This window comes from Grus americana, chromosome 8 (assembly GCF_028858705.1).
Source record: "Grus americana isolate bGruAme1 chromosome 8, bGruAme1.mat, whole genome shotgun sequence".
NCBI lineage: Eukaryota > Metazoa > Chordata > Aves > Gruiformes > Gruidae > Grus > Grus americana.
This window is the reverse complement of record NC_072859.1, coordinates 8641420-8656394: the sequence shown is the minus strand read 5'-3', so window position 1 is coordinate 8656394 and position 14975 is coordinate 8641420.

Here is a 14975-nt window from a genome sequence, read left to right as displayed (position 1 = left end):
CCCTGCTGCCCACATTCCTGCTAGTGGCTGGCCTTTGCACAGATGCTACTGGCTCCTGGGCTGGTTGTCTGCCCATTCTTCCAGGTCCTTTCCTGCAAAGCTGCTTTCTTGCCTGTTGTCTCCAGCCTACTCCATCCCAGTGGCAAGGCTGTACATTTGCCACTGAACTTCTTGAGGTTCCTCTCAGCCTATTTCTCCAACCTGTCTAGGTCCTTCTGAATAGCAGCTTTGCCCTTCAGTGCATGAACCACTCCTTCCAGTTTGGTGTCATCTGCAGACTTGCTGCCCGTATGCTCCATCCTGTCATCCAGGTCAGTAGCGGAGATATTAAAGCATAAGATGGTACCGATATGTATTGCTGTTAGACTAGTGGCTTTCACTGTGATGTACGTCTGTCTTCACTACAGTAATCAGCCCTCTAAAATGAATAATGCTGAATTTCAAAGCAGCAGCTCTAAGTAGCACTGAAATTAGTTTGGAAGGGTCTGTCTTCTGTCCCAGAATCCACTGAGACCCTGCCAGGTCTATGGCAAGCTGAGCTTGACCAAAACTGTTCCTGACAGATGTTCACTGAAAAACTTAAAATGGAAGCTGTCAGAGTTATCTTGGGCAACCTGCTGTGCTGTTCAGTGGTCTCCACCACTGAAGGCATTTCCCAGTCCTGTGCCTCTTGCTGCAGCTTAGGCCTAGAACTTGTTCTATTCACCCCAGAGTATTGTATGGAAAGACAGAAGGGAAGGAATGAGATCTTATCTGTCACATCCCAAATAAGCAAGACTTGCATCCCATGTTCTTAATCCAGTAGGAATTGTGCAGCGTACTGAAAGTTGCCACTTGGCAGTTTCTGGTGCTTCTAGCTTCCACTTTTAGATTTGCATTGGAAAACCATTAGCCACCACATGAAGGGGGTGGCAGGGGGAAAGTGCTTGAGAGCTTCACTGGGCTTACGTCATGACCTGAGTTTGGGTGAAGATGGCCATCTGATCTCAGGATGTGGTCAGTGCTCCAGGAGTGTAGGATGCAGAAAGAAAATCTCTTATTCTTATTTTTCAGGCAATTCCAGCTGCCAGACCTAGCTTAAGTCTGACCAAGCCTTTCCAGCTGGGTGCCAAGGAGCATCCCAGAGATGTGAGTGTAGCCCTCCTCAACACCCCCAAATAGCCAAACTCTTGATCCCAAGACTGGTGACCAGGAAAGATGTTTCTCATCGCTGGTTCACAGCAGAAACCTAGAGCATAGCACTTGTTATCAAACATACAGTGCACTCCCTTTCTCTTAGCTTACCTGCTCATACATCCCCTCCCTGCCTTCCCACTCTCTTCTGCAGCTGAGGTGGACTCTCTTGGTTATAGCACCAGTTCTTCCCTCCTAACAGAAAACCCTCCTGTTGTAGAAAGCTGGGATGGGGTGTGATGCAGAAAGTGGCCTGAGGGCCAGAAACTTGTGTGCCAGCAGTGCCTGAAAACGCAGATCCTGGTTTCTCAATAGAGAAAAAAATAAACTAGTGACTTTGTACCACCTTCCTCCTACTTGACCTCTAGGAAACTTCTGGCAAAGAGGAAAATGAGGAAATGAGACTTGCATTTAAGAAGAAACCACACATGGTGCATTTGTGTCCTTAACCGTGAATGCCCAAGAGCATTGGGGTTGCAGAAACGCTCTGCTGTCCAGCCAAGTGAAAACAATACCAAGAAAGGACACTTTCTTTTATGCTTCTGGGGTGGAAGGCAGTGTGTGACCTATTGCTACAGTCAGATGTTGTCAAAGAAAGTCTCCACAGAAGAGGGGCTGCCTCCTTGGTTCTCAGAAGGTAGCTGCAGAGGGGGGGTGGTGGCTGTTCCCTGTCAGGGACTTGTAGGTGATGATGGAAGTGTCTTGGTGGCCTGAAATGATGTGCAGAAGGGTTTGCAGTGGTGGTGTAGCAGCAGCACGGTGCCAGCGAGCTCTCCCCCCTCCCAGCAAGAGGCAAGGCTCATGCTGCTAGAGGAGTGCTTCAGCAGCGTAACTTCAGCGGACTCCTAGAAGGAAATAATTTCTCGGAGCTGAAATGTTTGCTTGTGGCGTTGCCTTTCTCTACCAGTGTGGTTACTGGTGTGGTCTAGTTGGCAGGAGGAGAGGAAGAACTCACCAGTCTGCCTCGAAGTTACTGCAGAAAACAAACTTTGTGTGGCTGTGGCCTGGGGCAGGCTGGGAAGCCAGGCGGGGCAGGCACGTGCACCCTTAGCGTCCCTGAGGTCAGTATTCACCAAACTTTGAGGCAAATGGCTCTGTGCGCTCCAGACACTGCGGGCTGAAGGGACTGTCGTGGGTTTGGCACCCTTGGGCTTGTTTTACACAGCAGCAAACAGAGTTAAAGCATGCAAAGTCAGGCCACAAACACTAGTGTCTGCCTTCCTTGGTGTACAGAGACCTTAGGTCGTGCTGAGATCAGGGCACCTCAGCTGCCTCCAAGACTTTGCATCTTTGGAGGAGTCCTGTGAAGTGTCCTGGGCGTCCCCATGCAGACACAGCTCTCAGTGGGGTTGTGTAGCAATGACAGGAACATAGGGCAGGCTGCTTCTGGGTCAAGCACAGGCTGTTGGGCACCACAGCTGCTGCTGTAACCTGCTTCCAGCATTGAGTTTGATTATGGTCTAAGGTCCTGACTAGATGATTAATTTAATTTTTTTTCTAGATGACAAAAGGCAGAGGCAGCATCGAGTTATAACTAGACAGAAAACTTGTGTAAGAATAACTTTTCACCAAGAAATGCATCCAAGTGAAGTATTTTTTGTAGCATTTTTGATTAATTTCTTGCCAGGAAATGAGTTTGTGTCTCCAGATAACATCTGGCTGATGGGGATGTTAAGACTGCAGACTATCCTCAGTCTGAAGGTGCTCGGGTGGAGTTTGAGAGGCCTGGACTTGGGCTCTTGTTCTGCCTGAGGGCTATTTAAGTGAGGGAAAAAAAAGTTCCTGCGTGTGAGCAGTGCAGGCTGCTGCCAGGGCTCTGCTCAGAGCCTTGACCTCCTTGCAATGGATACAGCGTGTGGAAAAGAAGTTGGAACTGCCACTGCAGTAAGTGTCCGTGGCCCCCTCACCAGCTCAGTTGTGCCTAAGGGAGCCATGCCCATTGCACAGCCTGTCAGCAGACCCTTTGCCACAGATCTAGCCCTTACCTTTGCTGTGTGGGACCAGCTGCTGGAGAGCAGGATGGATGCCTGGCTGGGAGGGCGCTCAGCAGCTTGCTCTGCTCCTTCTGGATCTGGTGCCTGGGTAAGCTCCGAAGGAAGCATCTCTGAAGAGAGCTCCCCCAGGAAGATGGCAGGCATCAGCTTAGTGACTGCCTCGCTGGGGTGTGTTGTTGGTTATCATTAAAAAGTATTGTTTCCATTTGAATTTCTGAAACCGGTTTCCCGTCGGTGGGTTTTGTTATGTCTTTGTTAAATTTAAAAGCTCCCACAATCAGATATCTGCTTCTGTGCAATGACAGCCACTTCTGAAACTCCACTTTGATAAGAAGAAAGAGAAGGAGCTGGGGTTGCTTTCGTCTCACAGGAAGGGCTGCTGGCCTTGCCATGGAGCAGCCCATAACCTCATTAAACCCTTTGAAGGTTGTTAGACCTTGTTTTGGAGTGTGGAGGCAGTGCTTCTGTACAAGTCCTGGCAGCGGTGCACGTGGCCAAAGGCCTATTTCCCTTTTCCTTCCCTACTCCTCCCTCCACGTGCGCAGCTGGCCAGCTTGCTCTCGCAGCCCAGGAGGTGGTTTGGCTTCCCTGGCAGTTCTTGAGGTTGTCATCCTGCCACAGGTTATTACAGAAAAGCCTACTTTAGGTCTTTCTGTTTCAGTGCAGGCTAGGGTGCAGCAGTAAAGACACTGCAGGGAACAGTCTCCCAGATGGTTTTATTTTTATCTGGGAAGCAGGGTTTGGGAGAGTCGGTAGGTGCTTGTCTGTGTACTGCAGGAGGTTGGCACAAAGCCCTGCTGTGAGCTGTCGGCTTGATTTTCAGCTATTAATACTTTGTTATTAGACTATATGAAATGCTGATGGTAGCAGATACTCTGTTGCTCTAGGGAAAAGCAAACATTTCAGACGTTTTTCCACTGAAACTTTCATTTCTCACTAAAATGCTATTTTCCCACCAGAAAGAAATCACAAGGCAACTCAGCCTGCTTTATTTTTTGCCTCTGCCCCAACCTCTCCAAAATATTCACCAGAAGATTATTCCAGTTAGTCAAATCTAGTTTTTAACTCTATGATAAATCAAGGTCATCAATAACTCCATAATAAATGGCTTCAGAATAATGCTCATCCACTCTCTGCTGTGCTCCTTAAAGATAGGAAAAGGGGGAGCGAAAGCACACCTGTCTCTTGGTTTTTGCTCCTAGACCCTGGGAGTGCTCTGTGGAGGTGCAGTCCTGCTCTTTTGCAGCTGGCTGATGGCTTGCACCAGAGGGTCAGTGCTCAGGGGTGGTAGCAGGTTCTCCTTTCTCAGGTGTTGGCAAGTTATCTGTATGAATTCCTCATGCTCTGCAAAATGTCTCAGCTGGACTCACTGGCTTTCCCTGGAGCCTGTGTGAGAGCTGGTTCTGCCAGGGCCGTCTGTCAGGAGAGGAGGGAGGCAAGGTGTGTGTCTGTCCCAGAGCCGGGGATGCAGTGGAGTTTGGCTTGGTGTCCCTTCTGAAGCTGTCACAGGCACTGCGCACGGCCCTGGGGGGCAACTGCAGTTCAGAAAACTCTTCATAGTGGTAGTGCTGGAAAAAAGGGGGGGACCCTTGGGGCCGAAAAAAAAAAATAAAGTATTTACTTTCCTGCTCCAAGCCAGCTTGTACATGCTGATGTAGTGAGTCATAAATCATGTTAGCAGAGAGTCAAGCTGCCATGTCCTTGTCCCTAGGGCAGCAGGCATGCAGAGGCTGTGTGTGGCACTGCTCCCTGCAATCCTGTGCTGATGGCTGCTCCCCAGCTGCCTGCGGCTGTGCACTCTCACCAGTGTGGTCGGGGTGCAAGGCCCTGTGTGGGGCAGCCTGTAGCCCCCCACAGCTTGCCTGGCTGGGGCATGGCTCCCTTTGCTGACCCACATTTGAATGGTGAGGGGGTGCTGTTGCTTGTCCCCACGCCTCCGTGCGCAGCTAAGCCATACGTCCTGGGGCTGTTCTTAACGCTGCCTGCATTATCCCTCCACTTCAGCTTTCTCAGTTTCACTCCTGCCGGCTGCGAAAGCCAACGACGCTGACGCAGTCAAGCAGAGCTTGTGTCGTATCTGAGCACAGGCATCCTGTTTCCAAAACAGCCGGTACAACCCTGTAGTCTTCAGTATCCATGTTCCCAAGGGAAGAATGTGGAGAGATAGAGAGCTGCGGCAGAAGGGGAAAGAACAGGAGAATGAGAATGTTGCCCCCCACCCCCCCTTTTTTTTTTTAAATTAGCATTGAAAAAGCCAATTTGGGAAGCAGACAGGAAGGAATGGTAGAATCTGGTCTCCAAACCTGGGGATGGCCTTTGCTCAGCCTGGGTGGGTGCAGGGAGCAATATGTGGTCGTGCAGTAGCTCCTGTGGTTTCCTGGCACAGTGAGCCCCTTCCCACCCCCGGCAAAGGGTAGGGACGTGGCTGGGAAGCCCATTGCCACTGCCAAGGCTTCACCACCCCCCCCCCACCCCCTCCCACACTCCCCAGAACAGTTCCTCTGCCTTTTCCTGGAGCTTCCCAGTAAAACATGACATGCAGGGCTTGATTTAGGGTTGTGTTTCTTTTTTTTTTCCAGATGGGATCCTTTGGGCCAGCCTCATGCAGTGGGTGCAGGCTCTACTGGCCAGTGCCAGAGGGATGTGCTGGCGCCTGGCAGGGCAGTTGCACCCTCCAGCCTCACGTGCTCCCTGCGGTTTTTGTGGCCTCCAGCTTCCCTTGCCCTGCTCGGACAGTGACGGGGGTGATTTGCATTATTTGAGTCTTCAGGACGCCCACGGCTGGAAAAAACCAAAAGAGGCAAAGACAAACATCCAGTAGTGTGCACACACACACACACACGCACACAAAAAAAAAAAAAAAAAACCCCAAACCAACAACCACCTGAACACAGCCCAGCCACTGCTGGTGATGAGTGGCTGCCATGCTTATGCTGGGAGCTGCTGGTCTGAGGGCACCGTGTATTGCAGGCGGTTGCTCAGCCTGGCTGGTCCCTGCTGTGTGGTGGGTGTTACAGCTCATCCTGGTCACCTATTTCCAGCACCGAAGGGCTCAGTGTGCGAGTTGTAGATGTATTTGCAAATTTGGCACTGTAGAGACCAAGTTCTTGTCCTGGGTCATTGAAACTGGTCTCCTCCAGTGCTCAAGGGAGGTACTGGCCCCTGCACACAGCTGATTCCATTAAAACTAAACCACTGCATCTTCAGCCAAAAAAGAAAGAAATAAAGCAAACAAAGCCTGAAGAGCATTGTTAATACAGAGCAGCCACAGTCAGCTGGAGATCACACCTTTAAATATCAGTTAGTAGCTGGTGGGGCTGGCTTGTACCTGACAGCAGCTGCAGCGACCATGAGGGACAAAGCCCCGATCTGGGGATGTTTGGGGCCCAGTAAGGTCAGCTCTGTCTTGCCCCACAGAGGTATCAACATCACTGGCATCACCCCTGCTTGGGCCTGCCTTGCCCTTACATGCTGTGGTCACCCGAGGAGTCCCTTGACTGGTGGCTGCTGGTTCACCCTGTGTGCCATCAGGACATATTGCAGAAATAACATGAAGGTGTAAGCCGATGAAGGAGCAGCCTTCCCGGTGCCTAAAGAGGTGCAGGTGCCCTCCTGACTCGTGCCCCCCCCCCCCCCCAAGCCCTCATTGGCGCCTGGGAAGGTGGTGATGGGCGAGTGGGGCCAGGTCCCCTGGGTGCCACGCTGCTGCTGGCTCAGCTGGCCACCGTGGGGACAGGGAGGGAGCAGGGACGAGCCTGCAGCCAAGCAGGCTGCCTGGATGGTGGTGGTCATGTTCACCAGAGAGTAGCCTGGGCACACCTGTCCTCCTGGGGTGAATGGGAGCTCCAGGCACCCTGGGCACCATAACCTCACGTGCGACATCAAAGCAGCTGAGGTAAGTGCGCGATGCAAATGAGCAATACCTCAGAGCTGGTGCTTAACCACAGCTGTGCTTCTGCGTGTGCTGTGGGAGTAAGCTGACAATTCCCCTTTCTGAAGCTTCTCGTGTGAGCCCAGAGGCACGCATGGTCTACCCCAGGGCTTTGGCCTCACTGTTGGGGCAGGGGGTGCCAGGCCAGGCATGGACTCAGTGCTGTGGAAGCATGGTCTCCATGGTCCTGAGGCATCGCTGGAGCCCAGGAGAGGAGCAGGCAGAGCATGGCTCCCACGGCTGTCTTTGCTGGTATTGCAGCAAGTGCACACCGTGCCCTCCTGATGCCTCTAACACTTCTGCTCTCCTAGGCACTTAATGGCTATTGCTTTTGCTACTAGTAAAAGGGAATATGGAAAAGATAAAAGCATGGGACCGACTGCCCAAATACTATGTCATCCAGATGACAGAGGAGCAACTTGGTGACTGCTTACTTGCTGCCTCATCTCATTTCTATTCCTGTAATTGTTTATTGTTCTGGAATTAAACTTGGAGGAAGCTCAGAGACCATTAGTCATGGCTTCGGCTTTCTGGGCTTTTGATAGTGTATTCCTTAATGTTTTCTGAAAATGGCAACCACAGAGAAAAAAAGTGGTCCCTAGCCAGCAGCTGAGCTGAAGTGGCTGAGTTGGCTGTCACAGTTCTTTATAAGAACAAAATTTCCAGTTCCTGTAGAAACACATCCTCAACTTCATGCTCTCCTCTCTGCCGGGCCAGTGTCGGTGCCACGGCACCAGGCTCACCCCATGGCTGGGCAGCAAGGGCACAGTGTACCCTGTGCCTGCGAGCCTGGGGCATGAGCATGCCCTGGCCATGGCTCTGTGTTTCCTGTCGGTGTCACAGGCGAGAGGAGCTGTAGCTGCTTTTAAAACGAAACTGGGGAGGGAGAGAAGCGCTAAGGATTTCTTTTAAAGAGCAGAGCATGGAGGCATGTCTGGGACATGTCTGAGGCACATTTGTTCCCTTGGGCCAGAATGACAGTGTCGCCTGCCTGCCTTGTGCTGCCAGCTACAGTGGGGCAGGAGCATGCTGCTCCCCTGCTTGTTTAAATTCCAGAGAAATCCAGCGTTAACAGCGTGACCAGGAATGGGCCAAGTGAGCAAGGAGCCATGCAGGAAAAGGCTGTGGCCAGTCTCTGTGCCTCTCAGGGGGCTTTCGGGGAGCTGGGGGGCTGGGGAGCAGTGGCCATCCTCCTGTGGCTCAGATGGGAGGATCTGAAAGCCCCCTTTTGCTGTGCTGCCCAGTTGGCAGATGGGGCTCAGGCTGTTGCTCTGGAGTGGATGTGTTACCAGAGCTGCTGCCCTTGACCGGGCCAGTACTGCCCTTGCTCACAGCTGCGGTCCCAGGGGCTGCTGGCAGCTGGGCAGCACTTTGCAGCTGCAGTGACACAAAAAAGCCTGGGGAAGGGCGTAGCAGCCCCATTTCGTATCACTACCAAATCCAGAGCCGCAGGGGCCAGGGAAGCTGTGGGGAGCCCAGCCCGAGCTGACCACACACCGTGGCTGGCTGCAAAGGAGCACCACGCAGCGGCCACCCACCCCATCGTCTTCATTTAACAGCTGGGGCAATAGTGGGCTGTGCAGGCTGAGCATGACTGCCAAGGAGCAAGCTATCTGGATGCTGACGCAATGTTATGTCTCTGCCCAGCCCCTGTGGATGCCGGCATATGGCTGAGAGCTGGGGTCAGCGTCCCCCTCCATTGTGTACGGCTTGCCAGGTGGGCACTGCAGGCCCATCGCCAGCTTTACGCAAACAAATGGCCATGGTGCCGTGGGCCAGGTGAGGGACCAGCTCCGTGGTGTGCTGCTGTGGGAGGCTCCGTGTCTCCATGTGCTGCTTTGGCTCTTTCAGAAATCCCCTGGCACCTCAGCTATTCCGTGGTGGCTGTGTGGGGCTGGCAGAGGCTAAGGCTGGGAGCCAGCGGGGAGATCAGGGAGGGCTGGGGCTGCTGCCACGGCTCACTCCGTCGGGGGAATTCCTCGGCAGTTTAGCCACATCTTTGCGCCATCCTTATCTGTGGTTTTCTGCTCACTTCAGAAGTGAGTTTTCTATTTAAAGCATATCATCTAATTCTTTCCTGGGATCACCAGCCCATCGGTCTTTGAGCACAAAGGCTGATGTGTGGCCTGGTCCCCACCAGCCCCTGGCTAAGAGCTTGCCTGGGGAGGGGTCTGGGGTGTCACTCAGCACGAGGATGCTGCTTTTCCCCTTGTTGTGGGCTGGGCCCAGTGAATTATGTGTCCGTGAAAAAACAGAGAGGACACGGTGTCTGTAAACGAGATCGCGATCTTTTATGCTTCTTCCTGTGGTGTTTTTGTGAGCGCTTTGGTTCACTTGGTGAGTCAGAACCGCAGAGCAGAGGAGAGCCATCACTGCAGCCCCCAGCCAGCGCAGCCCAGGCCACGGTCAGCCCCCCGACAGGCGCCTGTGACGCCCCTGGGCAGCCACACGTGGTGGGAAATGCTCCTCCAAAGCCTCATGAAGCCATGACGCAAATACCAGTGAGATAACGGGGCAGGGGGAGGGGACAGGGGCTTCCTCCTGCCCCACTCCCGCAGCCCATCTCTGGACCACAAGGTTAAATGCAGCCCACTAGGACCTTGCTGCATCTGTGTGTGGGCGGAGAGCTGGCAGTGACAGCAGGGACACCTGGGGGGAAATGGGCTGAAAAGGGGATGCTACAGGCAGCAGAAAGCTTCTCCGAGCACCCAGCTGAGGGGCTGCAGCCCTGGGCTGGCATGGTTCCAGGCAGCACACTGCTGAGGAGGGGGGGGGTGATGGTAAGACCAGCTCCAGCCCGTGTCCCTATCTCGCAGCCTGAGCTCGCTGCCTGCCGCGAGGCACGTGCTGTGCGCTGCAGCTGACGTCGTTGAAGACAATTTCCTTTTTTAAAAAAAAACATATAAAGACTCTTAAAGGATCATTTTCTTGACTCCCAAAGGCAGCTGCAATGACAAAATGAACTTTATGGCAGGGAGGATCTTGTCAAATAGCAAAAGCAAAGAAACCCATGTAAAAGCCTGACGAGAGGCACAGTTTCAGCACAACAGTACAGCATGGTGCCCAGCCCCTCGCTGCCGGTTAGGGCTTTGTACCACTAGTCACTGCTGATACGGGAACATGATGCTGCTTCCAGGAACTTGGGGAGTGTGTGGGAAAGGGTATTCAGCTTCGGAATACCTTCACTGACCTGACCTCCATGAATATGGTCCATAGCAGACCTCACCAGGCAGACAGTGTGACAGTGCAGTTGCCATCCCACTGCTGCCTCTCCATGCACTCATTTCCTGTGGTTTATCCTCTCTTGGATAACTTGCATGCTGTAAACGAGAGCATGAGTCTCAGACAAACTTCATATCCAGTAACTCAAAGGAATTAATGTTGCAGAAAGCCACAGGAAACCTGAGAAATGGAAACTCATTTCTCTTGGAGTCAAGGCCAACCAGGTCATGTGGCCTAACACCAAGTGACGATGCACATGAGCACAACAGAGTGGTGAAAAGTTGTTCTTTTAGGGGCTTAAATCATTACTTACTACAGGTTATCTGCTATAAGTGACCTGGCTTTCCAAACAATGGCTCCCATCCATTAGCTTCCCTGCTCCCAGTAGTCTGAACTCCAACTTAACTTTACTCCCTCCATTCCTCCCACATGGCCAAATCACACTTCATTCCTCCCACTCAGAGCAAACCACACCTCATCAACGAGGCAGTCACCGGAAAGCAAGTTAAGCTGAGAATGGGATCCCAATATTTAGCAGCTTGCACTGGGGCTGATTTTGGGCCAGGGGAAAGATGCAGGCAGGCAGATAACCCAGCAAGCCATCCCGCCCTCCCTTGGCCAAGGCTTCCCAACAACGGGTGATGCTTTGCAGCATTTAGCAGTGATTAAGTTTGCTTAAACCAATCATCCGCTGGATTAACTGATGGCCAGCAGATTGCCAAGAGATTTTATGAGCCCAGAAGGCATCAGCTTGAAAAAAGGTCTAAAAGAAGCATGAAAATCTGTACCGGTGGGGAGGGGACAGGGAGCCGGGCAATGGTTGTAGCGGGCTCAGCACTGTCACACTGCCAGCTCGTGACGGGATGGATAGGACGCAGGTCGCAGGGCTCACTCCAGTGGTTTCCCCTGCCACAGCTATCTCTGTTTTGCTTTTGGGGCATTGCCAGGTTATGGCTCCAGGGAAATTCCTCCCTGCTTCCTATCAGAATGGCAAAACTGCCTGGGGAGGAAACCAGATCTCTTCAAACAGAGGGACTGGCATTCCCTGTAAAGGCAAAGACTGCTTGAAATTAAGATCTGCCCAGGCAATTCGCAGTTTGGGGCATACCAGCTGCCCGTGGTGCGAGAGAGCTGTGTCTTGGGTACTCTCGGCTCTCTGACTTTCTGAGGCAGCTCCAGCTGGGCACAGACATGCAGTGCTCTGCTGCTTGGCTCCTTTCTGGGGCCTCAGGGCAGTGCTGGGGTTTCTAGCCAGGCTTTGGAGCTGCCCTCAAGCAACTCCTGCAGCTACGGCAGGATGGAGGATGCACCTCAGGGACAAGGCTGTGTCCCTGCTCTACAGGCAGTGCTCCTCTCAAGGACCTGGGTTCCAGCACTGAGAAACCCTCTGCCCCAGGAGCCTGTCAGCCTCTGACAGCTGGGGTTTGGGTTTTTCATCCCTAAAGATGTCTGTGAGAGTTACAAAAGTCTTGGGGATGCAAGCGTTGGATTGCTTTGACCCTGGGACAATCACACCCTTCAGTAGTGCATTTTTACCCCATGTTTGACTCCATACATACCATATTATTAACAGCCTACACAAGGCTCTGCATGGGGTGGAGAAATGCCACCAGCCCACAACACTCAGCATCAAACACCTCTGCTCAGCTAGAGGGACCCCGTGCAGAGACAACAGGGACCAGTTGGCACCCACCCTCTCTGGGGTGTTTGCCTTAGGGGAGCAACACTGCCCCAGGCTTGGGACGTCAGGCGTAGGGGCTCCCCAGGCTCCTGCTATGTGTCTAAGTCAGCCTGGGTCGATAAATTCAGCAAGAAGATATGGGGAGCTCTGCACAAGAGTGTTGATTTAGCTGTCTACAACTGGAGTTAACTGGAGACTGAGAAAGCTCCCACCCTGCATCTGCATCTTGGGCAGCCCCACAAACCCCTGGCTCCCGTTTCAGCAGGACACGCTGCTGAAGAAGAACCAGCCGTCTCCATTTCAGAGGCTGGAGCGGCCCCTTCACCTCCGCTTTCTCCATCTGGGGGTCACCGTGCCAGGGCTGGGGCTCTCTGGCTGCCAGGGGAGTTTTTGCATCTGAGTGTGGCTCTCAGACAGGGGACGTTGCACAGCTGGGGCTGCCAGTCACGGTGGGCTCCTGGCAGGCAGCGGCACTGCCTGCAGACACACACTCCACCTGAAAATTTCCAGCTGACTTGAGCACTTTCGTTTTTTCCATCCTATATTCTGCACAAGTCATAGCAGTATTGATGATATCGCTGGGGGGAGAGACATGACTGCGCCCGCTCCCAGCACTACGCAGATGACTCCACCACCTTATCAGCTGAACTTCTCTGGGATTTTTTTTTCTTTTTTTTTTTTTTTTTTCTTCAGCCACCAAATACCAGAAGTCTTTTTTTCCAGCAAAAATGCTGATTTCTTTGCAGTTAAACTGCAACAAACCCATATCGAGCAAATGCTGGAAAGTGGATCAAAAGGCAGCTCTTCAAATGCTCATGCTGGCCTGATGAAACACCATGGGGACAGTGGCTTCAAAAAGTCCCCCCTACACTCCAGTGTCACCATGGGAGACGGGGGCCCACCAGGCAGGTCTAGTGTGTCACAACCTTGAGACAAGTGTGGGTGCCATGTAGAGCCACGGGGGCTTTATTTTCCAGCTCTACAAAGCATCTCTACCCAGATCTACACTGATTTTATAGACGGTAATGGTGCAACTGATGAGTCATAACCACAAATATTATTTATCCATTAGACAATTATGGTGCTAAGCCTGCCCGGAGTAACAGAACCACGGAGAAATTAGCAGAGGAAGTAGAAAAATGAGTGGGAGGAACTTTGCCCAAAAGATGGGAAAGCGGGCATGAAACCTGGCAAAGCACAGCAGAACTATTTGAGATTTGATGGTACCTCACAGCAAGGTCTCTTATGGGTACCTCCATACTCCACCGTCAAAGCAGGATGGGGCACCAGCTTGGAGGCAGTGGTCCGCTTTCCCCTGTGTCCCAGCCTGCCTGGCCGAGCACCCCAGCCTGGCAAGCCAGTGGGCTCACTCCCGTCAGGGCTCACACAGGTTTTGGTGCCCACAGGGAGCTGCTGTATGTGCAAGAGCAAACCTAAGTGTGGACAGATTTCTCATTGCTCAGATCAGGGCTGGAAAAGGTCCCAAATTGATGAGAGCCTGTGGCATTAAGAGAAGAGAAACCCCCACTTGCACCACGGCTGCCTCCTAGCTCGCTGCTGCCTGTCTTCAGTTGACCTAGTTGAGTCACGAGGAGACAGCAAGCGAGAGACATCCTGCGCTGTGGTTGGCACTGACGCTGCCCCGGGGAGAAAAAGGTGCTTCTCCTGAGGGTCATTCCCTGCCTCTCGTAGTGGGGGGAGCAGGGGCAAGAGGTGAGCACCCCAATACAGGGCTGGTAGAAAGGGCTGGCTCTCACTTACACCCATATCACGCCAGCCTGGCCCTGTTCCCAATACTGCAGTCCAAAGGGAAAAGCTGACTTCCTCTGGCCACAGCGAAGGACGTCACTGGTGGCTCTCTCCCAGCCGATGCGTGGGAGAGATGGCGCAAGCTGCAGGCACAGGCTGGGTGGTGGGGAAAGCAGCTGGGCTCTGGGTAAGCCCCTGTGGGGACTGGCTGGGTGCTAAACCCCCGTTCAGACACATTAAGCATGCTCAGACGTGTTCACTGCTTGCAAGTGCTTTTCTTGCTCGAGTTTCAAAGGAAATACATCCATGTGTCAGGTTATTGCTTGGTGTGTCTTATCTGATCATTGTCCCTCCATGGGACCCATCCCAGGGAGCCCCAGGGGGACAGGACACATGTTTGACCCTCCTCCTGGGGCTGCCAAACCCGGGGCAGCAGGAGGTGGGCAGTGCTGCCACCGGTCCGTGGCCTTCTCTGCATCCCCAGGTGGGCTGTGGCATAGAAAGCCTTTCCCGGGAAAAAAATACAGATTTATTATTATTATCGGCATTAAAGGTTGCTCAGAATTGGGACAGAAAGACAGGCAGGCTTTTTTTTTTTCCTCCCCTGAAAAGTTTGTGGGGTTTTTTTAAAAAAAACCTTTTTTTGCAGGGAAGGAGATCAACAAGAAAAAAAAATCTCCCCACATCAGAGAGCTGGACTCAGGTTTGGAATGTCGTAGGCTGGGAAAGAGCATTAGGAACTGGACCTGCAGGGAAGGTGGACCTGCAGGGAAGGGCTGCAGCGGCAGGAGACAGGTTCAGCTCGTTACACATCAGGGGAGCATCCCCGGGGCCAGCTGAGGCCTCTCCAGCTATAAAGGGAGCGGGGCTGGGACCAGGGCTCCCTCTGCCTGGGGGTTTGCCCAAAGCAGAGCTGGGACAGTGAGGCTTTACTTCACCTCTCGAGGTGCTGCCGATGGGATGCAGGTGAACCCCAGCAGCCGTGCCCCAATGTTGCCCTGGGTTTCCACCCGAGCTGGTGGATCCAGCCACTGCAGCTCCTACCCAGGCCAGATGCCATGAAAGAAGAAATGCTGTAAAAAAACAAGGTAATCTGAATTCTTTACCTCATCCCCAGCCTTGGAGGGAGCTGAACATGTTGGCAGGAAAAAGCAGTCTCAGGGGAATAAACTTTTTCCTTGCTCAGATCTATCTGACCTATCTGTACTGAAGAGGCAAGTGAAAA